General features: G+C 42.5%; 1 long non-coding RNA gene across 1 annotated transcript in view; it reads left to right on the plus strand.

The window, feature by feature from the left end:
• The window catches only part of LOC137236428 (uncharacterized), a 38,536-nt gene extending 30,060 nt beyond the window's left edge, over nucleotides 1-8,476 (plus strand). The window contains exons 2-3 of the long non-coding RNA XR_010948416.1: nucleotides 8,026-8,156; nucleotides 8,227-8,476. This is a non-coding gene — a long non-coding RNA (uncharacterized lncRNA). The remainder of the gene's footprint in view (nucleotides 1-8,025; nucleotides 8,157-8,226) is intronic.
• Nucleotides 8,477-15,585: the final 7,109 nt, after the last annotated feature.

A 15,585-nucleotide genomic window follows, 5' to 3' on the forward strand; every position in this document is an offset into this window, starting at 1 on the left:
CTGCATTTAAACCGTTTCCTGGATTCTCTTTCAACCCATTAAAATTGCAGCCATTCTTCATTTAATGTATGCATGAAATTCAAAATTAGTACATACCCACTCAGCATTTAGATGATTAAATTTTTAATTTCCCTACATATCGATACAATTTGATTACTCTTTCTGACTAAATAATGAGTTATCATACAATTGAACAAATGATCAGAAACTGAAAAACATTTTTCGATCACTCTTTGAAACATATATGTAATACTCCTTTATTGCTACAAAAGGCTAGGTACATTCCCAAATATCAGAGTATCGATATATTGCTGTTTAAACGTTTTTGTTTTTGTATTCAATAATCGAATGTACCTAAATTTAAATTTTTTCTTGTCACAAAAATTGAATAGGCTGTCTTGTTTTGATTTCGAATTGAAAACGCATTGCGAGAGTTTTCTATTAGCGATATAGAAGTATTACATATATGCTTTTGAATCATTTTTGAAGTCCTTTGATGATTAAATTTTAATCTATATATTGTACCGAATTTAGGGAAATTCCGCCTATTTATAACCTTCTGCTAACGTTCGAATCACTAAAATGTTGAATAAATAACTCCACTATTCAATAATGCAAAATGGCCTTTATTAGACTACTTTCAAAATAACGCTACCAATGTTCGCCAGATAGCGTCTTAAATCAAACTAATTGTCGCGCCTCTACTATTGCTGCCTTTTATACTCTGTGATTTCTCGTTCGCATACTTCTGGGTTCTAGGCGCTTCCAGAATTTACTTAGTTACTGCTATGAAATTATAACTACAGATGCACGTGTATAGCTTCTCATATGCGCGTGTATTTGTGAGCGACACTTCCACAATTATAATTGCCTACTTTTGAGAGCATCTCAGATAAGATATCTGCATGTGTTTGTATGTGTGAGAGACACTTGCACAACCGTTGCATACTTTCGGGAGTATCTCAGATTTATGCATGTGGTTGTGCGCTGCTTCTCCGCTGCGTGTACGTACATATGTGTAGACATAATGATTGAATTATTGATGTGCATACAAGTCACTGCTTAGCATCGGTTTAGAGATGATAGTATCCCTTAGTGCTGCTAAGATTCTTTACACTGCCCTCCACCTAAGTCTGATCGTCCCAATCAGACAAATCTCTCGATCTAAACGCTGCCAGCCTTTCCAAATGAACCACTTTCATTTTGGTTCGTGGTTTGCCAATGGTTTGTATGCGGTACACTACATCGTTGATCCGTTTTACAACTTTGTATGGGCCTTCCCAATTACACTGCAATTTCGGGGACAAACCTTTTTTTCGTTGTGGGTTGTATAACAGCACCAAATCTCCTTCCTGAAACCCTTCCGAGTTAATTGCTTTATCGTACCTCGCTTTCATCTTGTCACTCATAATCTTGGCTCGTTACCTTACCAGATCGTGTATCTCTCTCAGCTCTTCTTCCTAGACACCAGTGGATTTCTTGACATTTCTTCCGCATCGGCATCTATCCCATGCTTCAAATCAGCTGGCAGTCGAAGGTCATTGCCAAAAATTACCTTTGCGCGAGTTTGGCCCGTTGTCTCATGTACTGCCGATCGGTAGGCCATCAAGAATAATGATATGTGTGTATCCTTATGGTACTTGTATACTACTTTCCTTAAATGCTCCTCCAATGTTCTATAGAAACGTTCCACCATACCATCGGACTGAGGATGCAATGCAGTTGTCCGTGTTTTTCGAATGCCCAACTTCTTACACATTTCTTGGAACACAGCTGATTCAAAATTCCTGCCTTAGTCAGAATGTAACTCCATTGGTACACCATACCTTGCAACCCAATCGTTTGTAACCACATCTGCTACTGTTTCCGCTTCTTGGTTTGAGATTGGGTATACCTCTGGCCATTTACTGAAATAATCCATAACCACCAGTACGTATTTGTTTCCGCGGTTGCTAGTAGGAAATGGACCTTCGACATCCATCTGGCCATGACTTCGTGTTTTGGGCCCTTTCGCTCTGTTGCAAACCTCGCAGTTGGCAATCCACTCGGTGACCGACTGACGGCAACCAACCCAATAGAACCTGTGCTTAATTTTCTCGAGCGTTTTTGTGATTCCAATATGACCTCCACTTGGACCATTATGCAGCTCGCTGAGCACGTCAGGAATCCTCTTTATGGGAACAACTATCAGTTTCTTCTTGCATTGACCATCCTCACTCTCCCATACTCGATGCAAGCAACCGGATATCAATTCTAAACTGTTCCACTGTGCCCAATATGACTTCGCAATGGGACTCTCTGCTGACATCTCCTCTCTGCTTGGTCTTTCGTTTCGTTCGAGCCCTTGCATCATAGTTGTTCCTTGTCCCATTCATCCGTACACGTTATAGTCATTAGCCGGACATCTATAATGTCTTCTTTAGCCTCGGACTTTGAACAGTGCTTGCATTCCAAACTACATGGTCTTCGTGACATTGCATCAGCATTTCCATGGGTACTACCTTTTCGATGCTCAATGGAAAAGTCATAGCTTTGTAGTCGCTCGATCCACCGTGCCAATTGTCCTTCCGGATTACGGAACAGCAGAAGCCATTTCAACGCTGTGTGATCTGTCCTGACGCGGCATCGCTGGCCGTAGAGGTATTTGTTAGTTCCTCTCTGGTTTTCCAATGCAACGGCTGTAATATGCAACTACCTTCTCCTATACATCGGCCAGTTGTGATAAAACGCCTCCAATCGCATCTGTATCTAGAATAAATGTTGCTCCTAAAATCGGATATGCCAACATGGGGGCGGTGCACAAACGCTCCTTCAATGTTTGGAAAGCCACTGCTTGCTCCTTCTTCCATTCAAAAGCTTTATTTTTTCTTGTAAGCTCATGGAGACTATGGGCTACGCTGGAAAAGTTTGGCACAAATCGTCGGTTATATGTGCACAGCCCAAGGAAACTTCTCAATTCATGGCAGGTTCAGTGGTCTTGGCCAATTCTTTACTGCTTTATCTTTTCATTCGCAGTACAGATGCCTTCTGTCGTTACCTTGTGACCCAAATAATTTACTTCCCTTTTAAACAGCGAACACTTTTTGGGACTTAGTTTCAGACCAGCGCCAGCTATCCTCTGGAAAACTTCCTCTAAGTTTTTAAGATGTTCATCAAAGTTCTTACCCAATACGATGATGTCGTCCAGGTACACCAAGCATGTTTTCCAATGTAGTCCTTTCAATACCTGATCCATGAGTCGCTCGAAAGTAGCTGGTGCATTACATAATCCAAAGGGCATTACTGTAAATTGCCAAAGACCATATCCGACGCTGAAGGCTGTACCAGAGAGCGAGTCCAGAGTGTAGTCAATTCTTGGCAATGGGTAGCTATCCTTTTTTGTAACGTCATTCAACTTCCGGTAGTCCACGCAAAACCTCATTTTCCCATCCTTCTTCTTTACAAGTACTACCGGTGAGCTCCATGGACTAGCTGATGGTTTGATGACGCCGCTGTCGCTCATTTCTTGTACGATTTGACTCACAACTTCCCGCTTCGCTGGTGGAACACTACGAGGAGCTTGACGTATCGGCCTCGCGTCTCCAGTGTCAATTTGATGTTTCACAACATTGGTGAGGCCTGGTTTGGAACCATCCTGGTCAAATATGTTTGCGTACTTTAGGAGCAGTTGTTTTGCCTTACTCTGATAGTCTTCCTATAGTCCCTCCGTCCATGCCATGATGTCATCTGAAAGATCAATATTGCTAGTTGAAACCTCTTCCTGGAGCTGTTCACAATTGATTATTACTTCAGCCTCTTGGCATCTTCCCAAAATAGCTCCTCTGGCCAGTTTGAGTGGTGACTGGAACTCATTGAGTACTCTTACCGAGATACGTCCATCTTGTTTTGTTATAGCCAGGGTACGTTCGGTGCTGATTTTTTGCTACTTCGACAACCCACAATTTGTTTGACCCACAATCTCCATCAACCTTTGCCCAGATGACTGCTTCTGATTTTGGTGGTATTTGCTGACTCTCTTCCACCAGCACTCGTTTACTGCTGTAGTCTCTCGCGTAGCCGAAATTAAGTGGCACATCCATGTTCTTATATCACATCGTCTTGCTTTGCATGTCGATCTTGATGCCTTCGTCGATTAAGAAGTCCACTCCAATTATGATTTCATCAACAATCTCTGCCACTATAAAATTGTGTACTACCGTGACGTTTCCTATTGCGACTTCACATGATACTTCTCCTAGAACCGTGGTGTCTTCTCCAGTGGCTGTACGCAATCTTGCTCCATGCAATGGTCTTATCTTCTTGTTGACTAAATCCGCTCGAATTATGGAATGAGATGCACCCGTATCTTCAGTCAGTAAACGTTCCTTTCCATCCACATGTCCTCCGACAGTAATATTGCTTGACCTTCTTCCAATTTGTGAGATGGAGATTATGGGGCATTCGATTGCGGGAGCCAGCTGTTGCCCCTTACGGCTGACTCGCTTTAGTTTAACGATTGAGTAGATTTGGAAATTTGCTCATCTTCAGCTCTGCGTTTACGGCCACCCACATTGTTGGAACTATTAGAACTGGTGGTGCAATGACGTGCAATGTGACCTGGGTTGCCGCACTTGAAACATTTCATAACTCCAGAATTTTTCTGTTGTGATCCCTTCAGTGCTTCCAAAATTGTGTCTACCTAGTCTGGCCTTTTCACTTCCACGCGATGAGCTTTGTACGCTGGCTTACTCAAAAGTGAGGCTGTTTCTTGAGTCAGTGCATGCTATACCGTTTCAGCAAATGTTAGTTTTGGATTTGCATATGTAGCATGTTTCGTTTCCACATCTCGTATGCCATTTATGAAGCTCTGGATTTTTACCCTCTCGGTGTATTCCACGGGTGCGTCCGCATTTTCTAGATGGGCCAGTCTTTCGACATCCGACGCAAACTTCTGCAAGGTCTCATTCACTTTTTGGTAGCGATTTTGTAACTCAATTTGATATATCTGTTTCTTATGCTCGCTTCCGTAACGTCTCTCGACAGCGGCCATCAATGCTTCATAACTGTTCCTTTCGTACTCTGGAATAGTCTGTAAGATTTCAGCTGCAGGCCCTTTCAATGCCACGAACAGTGCAGCAACTTTATCTTCAGCATTCCAGTTTTTCACTGCTGACGTCTTCTCAAATTGAAGCTTAAAGACCTGGAAAGGAACAGATCCGTCAAAAGATCGCGGTTTTACCTTCGGATTGCTTGCTGAAACAGCCGGGCGAATTAGTTGTAATTGCTCCATACGACCTTTTAAATCATCGATTGTGCGATTTTTGTATCCTGCGATTCAAGTTTTTTTGATACTCTTGCTTCCTGTGCCTCCAGCTGCGAGGATATGCGGCCCTCTTGTGCTTTCAATTTTTCAGAAAACTGAGATGTCACATATGTCTTCTGTTTTTCCAGTTGAGTTTCCATCTTAGATGTTATACGGTTCTCCTGGGATTCTAGTTGGGATGCTATACTTGTCTTCTGTTCTGCCAGTTGAGATGATATTTCGGTTGATATTTGTTTCAAAACTGCTAGTATCGCGTTAGTGTCAACACTTGCAAATGGATTCGGAGTCTCTATCTTCTCCTCCATTTTAGTCGGTGACTCTTCTACATCAGGATAAAAGACATACTCGTCCACATCAATTCCTTCCAACTCCATTACCTCTCGTAGCCGTGCTTGAAGTTGGATCTTATTGCCGGTTGTATTCAATCAACGGGCTTCCAACTCCTTTTTCAGTTGCTGGATCCTTAATCTACTTAACTTCGCCATGTCTTTGTTGTGCTCTGCAACTCTGGAATTTATTGAAAAATTCTTCTTCTGACACCAATTGTAACGAATTTAGGGAAATTCCGCCTATTTGCAACCTTCTGCTAACGTTCGAATCACTAAAATGTTGAATAAATAACTCAACTATTCAATAATGCAAAATGGCCTTTATTAGACTACTTTCAAAATAACGCTACCAATGCTCGCCAGATAGCGTCTTAAATCAAACTAATTGTCGCGCCTCTACTATTGCTGCCTTTTATACTCTGTGATTTCTCGTTCGCATACTTCTAGGTTCTAGGCGCTTCCAGAATTTACTTAGTTACTGCTATGAAATTATAACTACAGATGCACGTGTATAACTTCTCATATGCGCGTTTATTTGTGAGCGACACTTCCACAATTATAATTGCCTACATTTGGGAGCATCTCAGATAAGATATCTGCATGTGTTTGTATGTGTGAGCGACACTTGCACAACCGTTGCATACTTTCGGGAGTATCTCAGATTTATGCATGTTGTTGTGCGCTGCTTCTCCGCTGCGTGTACGTACATATGTGTAGACATAATGATTGAATTATTGATGTGCATACAATTCACTGCTTAGCATCGGCTTAGAGATGATAGTATCCCTTAGTGCTGCTAAGATTCGTTACAATATATAAAATTCAAATTATGTATGTATGTATGTAGGTAATTTGCACAACCCACTTGTCATAGGCTAAAAATAATTTCGATATATAAAAGGGGCGTGGCACCTGCCATACAAATGGAATCTTTGATACTGCATATCTCTGAAGGTATTCATGCTAGAACATTGAAATTCAGTAAGGAGTTATATGAGGTCAATCTCTAACACCACCAAGAAAATGTGGGGTGAGGGAGAAGGGCGCGTGCCACCTCCCATACAAATGGAATATATCATACCTTACATCTCTGGACGTAGTAATGCTAGGATAATAAAAATTGGTAATGAGCTATATGACGCTAAGTCCTAACACCTCCAGTAAAATGTGGAATTGGGGAAAAGCAGGCGTGACACCTTCCTTACAAATGGGATTTTTGAGAACTATGGATGCCGTACAAACTTAGGTTATTTTAACAGCTAAAGTCTAACTACAGACTTGAGTTTGGCTGTTATTCCGTTTGGACCTTTAGTAATCTGCCGCCGTTAAAATTTTTTGTTAATTTCAATCTGTCTACATCTTCCATATCTATATAAAATTCAAACAAACGATACTACTTATCGATCCATTGACACAGTCGTGGAAGAATCGCAGGCTGTGCATTGTCTGGTTGAGTTTCTTAACTCCTTGGGGCCACCAGGAATTCCTCGTCATCGATTGATCATTTAAAAAGGGTCCATAATATTATGCTTCGTAATTTGGATCTTCCGCGCTTATGTAATGCGACAAGGCTTATCATCACAAAACTTCCAATGTCATTTAATCAAAGATTTGATCGGGAAATTTCGAAAACAACAAAGTTTTCATACCAAGGATTCAATTAATACCGACAGACATGCCTTTAAATTTCAAACACCTCAAATTTCCTATTAGGTTGGCTTTCGCAATGTCTATCAATAAAGTTCAAGGACAGTCATTAGCTGTAGTAGGAGGCAATCTTACCAACTCATGTTTCACCTATGGCCAATTATAGGTAGCCTACTCCATAGTTGGCTCATCAAAAAATCTTTTTATTTATACACCAAATAATTTACAAAAAATATTGTATATCCTATGGTTTTAGCAGTACCTAAATTCGCAAATACACATCCTTAAAATAAATTTAAAATTTGTGTTTTTTATTTTGCATATTTTTATAGAAACGTGGGATGGAACCCACGGGAATAAGCTAGTATTTCATAAAAACAAACAAAAATAATAATGAAATATGCTTACCTTTGATGATCAAAAACTGAATATAGTTTTCCAATGACATTTTGGAATGATATTTGAATCAAATGTGTTTACTATAGGTGATCAAAGATTTATAATCATTTTTAATTCAGCTTTCTGAATCTTTTCTGGCTATATTTGTTGATTGGATAATTAATTTTACATATTTATTAAATTAAGACTACAAAGTTAAGGTTCTACTATTTGATAAGTGAATAGTGTTTATGTTGTTTAAAAAAAATTAATTTTATACTTTTAATATACAATATACATCATTTAAAATTTTACTTTTCATCGAAAATCTAATTTTTTTCACATACACACATTTTTTCAATCATTAAGATATTCTTCAAGGCAATATAATGCAAATGCTGCTGGTGACCGAAGATTTCCCTAACCATTTCTCCACCTTCGGCTTCAAAGAAAACATAATAGTTGGACAATACAAAGGTTGTGACCTATTTGAACCCAAGGTAAGTGAAACTCTCTTGACATATGTACCTGGATATGTGTTTAACATCCCGTACCGTATCGTATTTTAAGATATTGACGATCATAGCTGATGTTGGATGTTGTAGTCGCAGGTGTATAACCGTCAAGTTTGTTTGCGAGTGACGTGTGGTTCAAACAACTCACTTCCGCATGCTTTCTTCCCTTGATGAAATAAGTAGTATCTTATTTTGAATGAGATATGAGGAATAAATGCATGATAATTGCATTCAAAAATTTCAACCAAAACTATTGAAATATGTTTACGAATATGATTACAGGATGACTGTAAAAAGCAGTCAAATATTACTCTAAGACAATTAAAGCTAAATTTTGCAATAATATCAAATATGAATCATCTATAATATGAATTTATAATCATTTTTAATTCAGCTTTTCTGGCTATATTTGTTTATTGGATAATTAATTTTATATATTTATTATATTAAGACTACAAACTTAAGGTTCTATATTTGATAAGTGAATAGTGCTTATTTTGTTTAAAAAAATTAATTTTATACTTCTTAAAATTTTACTTTTCATTGAAAATCTAATTTTTTTCACATACACACATTTTTTCAATCATTAAGATCAGAAAAAATACATATGTATGTACATATGTATATAAAAATTTTCTTATTAAGATATTCTTCAAGACAATATAATGCAAATGCTGCTGGTGACCGAAGATTTCTCCAACCATTTCTCCACCTTCGGCTTCCCAGAAAATACATAATAGTTGGACCATACAAAGGTTGTGACCTATTTGAATCCCAGGTAAGTGAAACTCTCTTGACATTATTATTATTAATTGGTCTGGAATCACTGCGACCTTTGTGCAGATCTATTGTGCAAGACCTTTCAGCCTAATTTTGTATCTGGAGGCTCTTGATGTATCTAAGTACCTCTTCAGGCTTTTTACTCCATATCACATAGGGATTAAGAGTCCCACCACCTAGATGGGATAGTCTCTGCCTAGCTAGAGCGACGCATTCTCAGAGAATGTGAACCGGCGTTTCATCATCCAGCTCACAGAAACGACAAATTTGGGTATCAGATAGATTTAATATACTTAGGTCATTCGTAGACTTTAAAGCCGCCTTCCACAACACGAAAAGGAGCTGCCTATATGCCGCTATGTCTGAATTTGGTTCCCCCGCAAAACTTATACGGCTGCGCAAAATGACGTTGAACAACACCATCAGCTCAGTCAGAATTGGGAAGGACCTCTCCGAGCCGTTCGAAACTAAACGAGGTTTCAGACAGGGTGACCCCCTATCGTGCGATTTCTTTGATTTAATGCTGGAGAAAATTATACTAGCTGCAGAACTTAACCGCACTGGAACAATATACTATAAAAGCGTGCAATTACTGGCATATGCTGATGACATTGATATCATCGGCCTAAACACCCGCGCTGTTAGTTCTGCTTACTCCAAACTGGAAAAAGAAGCGGTAAAGATGGGTTTGATGGTGAATGAGGCCAAAACGAAGTCCCTGCTGTCATCGAGCAAAGATGCGCCTTGGCAACCACGCTACTGTTGGCAGCCATAATTTCGAAAGACTAAAAGACTTCGTTTATTTGGGAACCAGCATCAACACTAGCAACAACATTAGCACTGAAATCCAGAGAAGAATCAATCTTGCCAATAAATGCTACTTTGGGCTAGGTAGGCAATTGAAAAGTAAAAATCATACTCTACAAGTCACTTATCGTACCCGTCCTGCTGTATGGGGCAGAAGCATGGACCATGACATCAGCAGATGAAGCGGCTTTAGGAGTGTTCGAGAGAAAAGTTCTTCGAAAGATTTATGGACCTATACGCGTTGCCTATGGGAGTACCGAAGAAGATTTAATGATGAGCTGTACGAGCTATACGCAGACATCAACATAGTCCAGCGAATTAACACGCAGCGGCTGCGCTGGCTAGGCCATGTTATGCGGATGAAAGATGATGCTCCGGCCAAGAAAGTGTTTCTATCGGAGCCCGCCTATGGAAGCAGAGGTAGAGGGCGGCCACCACTCCGTTGGAAGGACCAGGTGGAAAACGATTTAAACTCCCTTGGTGTGACCAATTGGTGCCGGTTGGCGGAGCGAAGGAGCGACTGGCGCGTCTTGTTAGACGGCCATAACCGTTTAGACGGTTAAGCGCCAATTAAGTAAGTAAGTAAGATATCGTAGACCGCAGTGTCCCGTGTAGTACCCAGTAATAGTTCTTAGGTCATCCCTGCTTAGGTTAATGAGTTTTGCTGATACTTTCGTTGCCGGAAGTATAAACAGTTTGGCCTGCCTTTGCCCTGGGCAGTCAATCCAGTGACGTCTGAATTGTTTAGTTTTCCAGTTACTTATAGTTTCCCTGGTGTGTGCTTTTGTGAGTCCACAAAAGGGCTCTGGACCATAGAAAGCTGATGTAGCACCCTGCTTTCCTAGGTAATCTGCATGTTCATTACCTTCATGGCCCTGATGTCCGGGAACCCATCCCAACAAAACCTTGTTTTTGGCTCCCAGGGCATTAAGGATTTCAGTGCATTCATCCTCCAGCTTAGAAGTAACTATGTAGGATTGCAAGGCACGCAGTGCCGCCTGGCTGCCCGACAAAATGTAGATGTTCTTCGATGTTGAGCCTCTCCGCTGACATTCTCTACCACAGACCTCTATTGCATGAATTTCTACCTGAAATATGGTGGGGTAACATCCCATTGGTATCGATTTTTGAAGTTTGGCCCATAGATGCCAGCTCCCGTTCTTCCGTCATCGAACTTTGATCCATCCGTGTACCAGACCTCTGAGTCAGGGTCGTTATAAGGATTCCCTATTTCCCGGTGGGGTCTGTCCACAATGGGCACTTCAAAGTTCCGTGAGATTCTGAGCTTAGGGGACATTACGTCACGCAGTTGTAATGAGCGATTTCCTATGAATTTTCTAATTACTTTCATATGCCCTATCATATTTCCTTCTTTCAACTGAGAAATATTTGGAAGTCTTAGTGCACCTAGTGTTGCCTCTTTCTCTATCATAATAGGGAAGGGAGGTATTCCCACTAAAGCACTAAAGCACCCGTTATGTCAATGCAAACTAATCGATGCAGTTTGCTTAGTTTAGCCGTTGCCTTTCTTTGCGTGGCCTTCTGCCACCAAACTAGAGGAGCATAGGTGACTATTGGCCTTACGACAGTATTAAATGTCCAATATACCATTTTTGGACAAATCCCCCATGTTTTGCCGTAGAGACGAGTGCAGGCGAAGAAAGCTCTTGTTGCCTTGTTTAGGATAGCATCCAAATGAGCATTCCACGTGAGGGTTCTATCCAGTGTGACCCCTAGATATTTAGCCTCCATTGAGAATTGTATTTTAGTTCCACCCAGGGATGGTTCTGGAATTGATACTTTCCTTCTCCGGGTGAAAGGCACTATAACAGTTTTGTTAGGATTTATAGACAATCCTTTGGTATCGCACCACGTCTCTAAGATGCAAAGGGCTTGTTGCATGCGATCTGATATTGTATCTTCGTGCATCCCTGTGATGCAAATAACTAGGTCATCTGCATATCCTTGTGTGTCAAATCCCTTGGTTTTCATTAACTGAAGGAGGTCATCAATGACCAGGGTCCACAGGAGAGGGGAGAGCACACCTCCTTGTGGGCAGCCTCTTGTGGCCGCAATTGATTCAGTTGCCCTCCCAGTTCCAAATGGATTTTTCGACTCTTTAACATAGACAGCACCCATCGTATTATTATAGGGCTTATGTCCTTGTCAATCATAGCTTGTTCGATAGCTTGATGTGTTGTGTTATCGAAAGCCCCTGATATATCAATAAAAGCGCAGAGGGCTATATTTTTTGACCCTAGAGCCTTTTCGATTTTTACCGTGAGACTATGAATAGCCGTCTCCGTGGATTTCCCTGACTGGTAGGCGAACTGATTCCTACACAGAGGGAGTTTATTTAGATTGACCTCCCTGATGTGCTGATCTAAGATTTTCTCCATACCTTTTAGGAGGAACGAGCTCAGGCTTATTGGTCGATACGAAGAGGGAAGTTGCTCGGGTTTCCCTGGCTTTGGTAAGAATACTACCTTAACCTCTGCCCATCTGCTCGGGATATGGCCGAGCAGTAGGGATGCCTTATACAAAGTGGAAAGGACTGGGGCTATATGCTTTATCCCTTGCTGTAACAGACAAGGGTAGACCCCATCCGGTCCTGGTGACTTGAATGGGCTGAAAGTAGAGCACTCGTTTCACACTGGTGAGCTTTTTTGCTAGGCTTTTTTCATTACCACTGATAGTTGGCAAATCTGCCATTATAGGTGGTGATTGATAGCCTGCTGTGCAGTCAGGAAAGTGTGTTTCGTGTAATAGTTTGCTCGTCTATTCCGGCCCCGTGGTGTAGCTCCCATCTGTTTTTTTCAACGTGCCAATTACATTTCTGTGATCTCTAGAAAGGGCTTTTTGTAATCGAACCGCTGCTGGAAGATCATTAGTCGTTTCACAGTGTTCTCTCCAGGTAGCCCTTTTAGATTTCCTAAGTTCTTTATCGTAAGATGTTAGACCGACTTTGTATGAATTCCAGTCGCCCATAGCTCTCGCTTTATTGAACAGCTTCCTAGCCTGGCCTCTTATCTGCTCAAGCTTTTTGTTCCACCAAGGCCATTCACGTTGTGTACGTATCTTTCCTTGAGGGCAACTCTCATTGAAATCTGAGAAATGTCTGTGTGGAGCTGTTCAGCTTCCTTTCTCAAGCTCCTGCACGGTGGTTATAGGTCGCTGTAAGCTGTTACCAGCTTCCTCAATAATAAAACGGAAAAGCTCCCAGTTCGATTTCCTGGGATTTCTAAAAGCTGTCATGTGTTCCGGAAGATGACCAATGTCGAATACAATGTGTTTGTGGTCCGACATTGATTCCTCTCCTGAAACATGCCAGTTAGTGACGGTGCTGGCCATATTATGGCTGCACAGAGTAAGATCTTAAACTTCCCCTCTAATAGCATTTACAAAGGTGGGTTCATTGCCCTGATTGATAATGCTTATATTATTACTACTGATAAACTCAAGGAGGTACTCACCCCTGTTGTTGATGTTCGTACTACCCCATGTTGTATGATGGGAATTTGCGTCACAGCAGAGGATCCATGGCGTGCCACTCTGCGGAGTGTATTTGATGAGGGCTATTGTTTCGGTTGTTGGGGCCTTTTCTTCCTCCTCCGGAAAGTAGGCAGAGGCTAAGATTGCCTCTTGTTCGCCTCTTGTGGTTGGAATTTTAGCCCAAACTGCTACGAGATCGGCCGTCATAAACTGTAAAAGTGGAAGAAACATTAGTTTGTTGCTGAAAAGTATCGCCGCTCTTGGGCGAGAACTGGTGGCATAAATTAACTTACCATCAGTACTGTTCAGGCCTTTTACGGCACCGTGTTGAATCCAGGGCTCCTGGATGAAGGCTATTCCCAGGCCTTCTTCTGCAAATTTTTTAATTAGGACGTCTGAGACTGCCTTGGCATGGTGAAGATTGACCTGAAAGCATTTCAGACGTCTTTGCTTTTGGGCTTTGATAGGGAGGGGAGACACTATTTATGGTCTCTGCGGCCACGTGTAGCCACCTTCCTTGCCCTATTTTTAAGCGGCATTACGGCTTCTTCAGCCGTTCGTCCTCGTCCTTTTTTGTTCCCTTTCCTGACATTGGGGCTCCCACGAGGTGGTTGCCTTGTTGCCGGGTTTTGGGGGACAGACTGGCGGACTGTCGCTGCCTCGTTTGGCCTCTGTGGGCCAACACTAGACCCAGAAGGCCTGGGCTCTTCTTGAGATGGTTTTTGGGGGGTGTCCGATTGACCCGGCAAATCCTGCTGTTCAGTAGGTAAATGCCTACTAGATACCTTCTGGTTCTTCGAACAGCACGATTTGCCATCGCCAACCGTATCATCTCCCTCACCCTTATTGTCACTGCCGCTGGTATTTATATTTACCAGGGGCAGGGATGGCTTGGTTTTGGACCTTAACTTGACCCTGTCAAACCTACAGAACATCAAGTAGTTGCGTAGCTTTAATAGCTCCGCAGACAACGGATCGACGGCTATAGTAACTGCCCCCACCGTGGAATTTCGAATCCGGTTGAGGATTCTCCAGTTCCTGGTATTCAAGCCGACATTTTGGGCCTCAGCTAACCTCAAGATGTCGTCGTTTGAGAGGCATTCCTCTTCCTTAAAGTACCCCACGAGAATGATGCGACGTGGTATATCCGCATCAGATACCACCTTCAGCTTGGCACCTTGCCATGGAGTGAGCTTTGGGGCGATAGCCCTTAGGCACTGCGCGGTGGTTGCATCCCTGCAGGTGATAGAAAGCCAGCCTGGGCGAGGTGTGCAACCGCTAAAGGTGGGCTTTATAGCACCATCTTTTTGGCTCACCACCTCTCCCAGGATGGCCTTCAGTTCCCCTGAAGACCAGACCGTGGCTGGATAGTCGGGAGGTATAATGCCCAGCCTTACCCCACTCAGGACATCCCTGAAAATTGCCGACTGCTTGGCTATTGCATCACGATGGGGAGGCATGGTTGCCTCGACATTTGATGCACAGCTTTCCACAGGTTTTGACAATATTTTTGTATTGCCAGCTGTGGGCAGCGACATCTTTTTGGGCTCTCTCTCTGGTGGAGTCAAGCTATCTGAGCGGCCTCTCTTGGCCCCTCACCACGGACCGATCCCAAGGGTTCTTTGGCAAGTCCCCTGGCTTCATTGTAGCTAATCCCCCTGGCCAATAATCGCTTGAGACGTTTTCGAGCGGCATCACATTAACCGATCTCGCTCTGCATTCCGGCCAGGCTGATCGTTTTTCGCCGGAGAGGCAAGGAGCCTCTCTTCATCCTCCGGCGAGACTCTGGATTGTGACTCTACCCGATTTGCATCCTGCAGAGTCCCCACATCTGCCATCTCTACGTCATGCAGGGGACTATTCGGCCCGGCAAGTCTGTGGCGACAGTTGATTCGGCTTGCACCGAAAGGGCGCAATCGACCTGATCTATTGGGAGCTGCTCAGCTCCATTTTGGTTGTTTTTTATATTGTTTTTATCCATAAAAATACCCACGAGTATGGGGGAAGGTAGGTCAGCTGGGACATAGCCCCCAGTATCACAGCAAGACTAATTACAACCAGAGGGCATCAGGTATCTGGAGGCCACCGTTATAAGACACACTAACGTAGTGCCATTCATCCCATGAGCACGGTTCGGATGACACTCGGAATTACGGGTTTTATTGAGTTTTCTTCTCTAGATCCGCCATATTTGTTAGCAAAGCTTGGGCACCTTATTCAGGGTGTGACTCTTCGCCACGTATGGCCGGTCTTGAACTAAAAATAGCACCTGTTTATAGGAAAACTTGGCCCAGGGGTAACGGAGTGCGGATGGGAGATGGCAGAAGAAGGGAAA

Source organism: Eurosta solidaginis, chromosome 1 (assembly GCF_040869045.1).
Source record: "Eurosta solidaginis isolate ZX-2024a chromosome 1, ASM4086904v1, whole genome shotgun sequence".
NCBI classification, from domain to species: Eukaryota; Metazoa; Arthropoda; class Insecta; order Diptera; family Tephritidae; genus Eurosta; species Eurosta solidaginis.